This window comes from Cebus imitator, unplaced genomic scaffold (assembly GCF_001604975.1).
Source record: "Cebus imitator isolate Cc_AM_T3 unplaced genomic scaffold, Cebus_imitator-1.0 Scaffold517, whole genome shotgun sequence".
NCBI lineage: Eukaryota > Metazoa > Chordata > Mammalia > Primates > Cebidae > Cebus > Cebus imitator.
The window spans coordinates 1,358,252-1,361,294 of NW_016107832.1; the positions used below are offsets into that span (position 1 = coordinate 1,358,252).

Consider the following 3,043-nt stretch of genomic DNA (forward strand, 5'->3'; position numbering starts at 1 on the left):
ATGGCATCACAGTGGACACATTTCCTTTAGACCACCAATTCATGAGGTGTCCTTGATCCTTCTATTTCCCTCATTCTTCTACCCCTACTTCATATCCAAACTACCACCAAATCCTGCCAGCTCTATCTTCGAAGTCTGTCTGGAATCAGCTCCGTCTCCTCCTTCTTGTTTGTCACCATCCTAATTCAAACCTATATCTTCTCTTGCCTAGATGACAACAGCCTAAACTGGTCTCACTGCCTCTATTCTTGAAACAGTTAGGTATCCCTTTTTGTTGTTGTAAAAGGGATAACAGTTAGTTATCCCTTTTTGTTGATGTAAAATATTTTTGGAGTGATCTTTTAAAAATATGACTCAGTGAGCCCTGTGGCAGTGTATTAGTACAAACTCATGTTTAGTTTAATATAGATACAAATGAATAGATATATAAATATTTATAGATATGTGTATACATATGGGTTAGTTCACACAAATCATGTATTTCCTAGCTATATTAGCTGAGAGGGCCTAGAGGCAGTGACGCCTTGCTAGCAATTAGAACAGTCAGTGCACAAATCTTGGTTGCTATTATCATTCTCCAACAAAAGGAGCCAGGGTCCTTGGTGAAATGGCTGATTCTAGGACTGTGGAAAGAAAAACACAAGGTGAGCATATGGTACCTTATACTGGCAGAGAGTAAGATAGTGCTCAAAAAAAAAGGATAGGGGTATATCAAAGGAATATAGGAGCCAACCTGAAAGAGCTCCCACCAGCCAAAGCTGGTACAAATTGAACAATAAAATAAATAATATATGCTTTGAAGACTATGGGGGAAAAAGTAAAAATAAATAAATAATAAATACGATAGTATTTGGATTATTACACAAAGTGTGATATCAATGTCCATGAGTTTGTACTGCTAAAAATAAGTGTTTGAATAAAGAGATAAATGATACCTGACTTCAAACTATACTATAAGGCTACAGTAATCAAAACAGCATGGTGCTGGTACCAAAACAGAGATAGACCAATGGAACAGAACAGAGGCCTCGGAGGCACCGCCACACATCTACAACAATCTGATCTTTGACAAACCTGACAAAAACAAGCAATGGGGAAAGGATTCCCTGTTTAATAAATGGTGTTGGGATAACTGGCTAGCCATGTGCAGAAAACAGGAACTGGACCCCTTCCTGACACCTTACACTAAAATTAATTCCAGATGGATTAAAGACTTAAACATGCTCTTTTTCCGGCAGGAACCATGGAAGGTGTAGAAGAGAAGAAGAAGAAGAAGGTTCCTGTTGTGCCGGAAACCCTTAAGAAAAGGCGAAGGAATTTTGCAGAGCTGAAGATTAAGCGCCTGAGAAAGAAGTTTGCCCAAAAGATGCTTCGAAAGGCAAGGAGGAAGCTTATCTACGAAAAAGCGAAGCATTATCACAAGGAATATAGGCAGATGTACAGAACTGAAATTCGAATGGCGAGGATGGCAAGGAAAGCTGGCAACTTCTATGTACCTGCAGAACCCAAACTGGCGTTTGTCATCAGGATCAGAGGTATCAATGGTGTGAGCCCAAAGGTCCGAAAGGTGTCACAGCTTCTTCGCCTTCGTCAAATCTTCAATGGAACCTTTGTGAAGCTCAACAAGGCTTCAATTAACATGCTGCGGATTGTAGAGCCATATATTGCATGGGGGTACCCAAATCTGAAGTCAGTATGAACTAATTTACGAACGTGGTTATGGCAAAATCAAAAAGAAGCGAATTGCTTTGACAGATAACGCTCTGATTGCTTGATCTCTTGGAAAATACGGCATCATCTGCATGGAGGATCTGATTCATGAGATCTATACTGTTGGAAAACGCTTCAAAGAAGCAAATAACTTCCTGTGGCCCTTTAAATTATCTTCTCCACAGGGCAGAATGAAGAAAAAGATCAACCATTTTGTAGAAGGTGGAGATGCAGGCAACAGGGAGGATCAGATCAACAGGCTTATTAGAAGAATGAACTAAGGTGTCTCCCATGATTATTTTCTAAGCTGGTCAGTTAATAAACAGTACCTGCTCTCAATTGAAAAAAAAAAAAAAGACTTAAACATAAGACTTAACACCATAAAAACCCTCAAAGAAAACCCAGGCAAAACCATTCAGGACATAGGCATAGGCAAGGACTTCATGACTAAAACACCAAAAGCATTGACAACAAAAGCCAAAATAGACAAATGGGATCTAGTTGAACTCCAGAACTTCTGTACAGCAAAAGAAACAATCATTAGAGTGAACTGGCAACCAACAGAATAGGAAAAAAGTTTTGTAATCTACCCATCTGATAAAGGGCTAATATCCAGAATCTACAAAGAACTAAAACAGATTTACAAGAAAAAAACAAACAAATCCATTCAAAAGTGGGTGAAGGACATGAACAGACACTTTTCAAAAGAAAACATATATGAGACCAACAAACATATGAAAAAATGCTCATCATCACTGGTCATTAGAGAAATGCCAATCAAAACCACATTGAGATACCATCTCATGCCAGTTAGAATGGCGATCATTAAAAAATCTGGAGACAACAGATGCTGGAGAGGATGTGGAGAAATAGGAACACTTTGACACTGTTGGTAGGAGTGTAAATTAGTTCAGTCATTGTGGAAGACAGTGTGGTGATTCCTCAAGGATCTAAAGAGAGAAATTCCATTTGACATAGCAATCCCATTACTAGGTGTATACCCAATGGATTATAAATCATTCTATTATAAAGAGACATGCACGTGTATGTTCATTGTGGCACTGTTTACAATAGCAAAGACATGGAACCAACCCAAATGCCCATCGATGATAGACTGGACAAGGAAAATGTGGCACATATACACCATAGAATACTATGCAACCATAAAAAACGATGAGTTTGTGTCCTTTGTAGGGTCATGGATGAATCTGGAAACCATCATTCTCAGCAAACTGACACAAGAACAGAAAAATCCAACACCACATGTTTTCACTCATAGGCGGGTGTTGAACAATGAGAACACATGGGCACAGGGAGGGGAGTATCACACACT

The 3,043-nt window shown here is 39.0% G+C and overlaps 1 pseudogene across 1 annotated transcript; it reads left to right on the forward strand.

Moving 5' to 3' along the window:
* Window positions 1-1,229: 1,229 nt before the first annotated feature.
* LOC108292987 lies at window positions 1,230-2,058 on the forward strand (annotated as a pseudogene). Its single transcript, XR_001820521.2, has one exon. The product of XR_001820521.2 is annotated as a 60S ribosomal protein L7-like (transcript).
* Window positions 2,059-3,043: the final 985 nt, after the last annotated feature.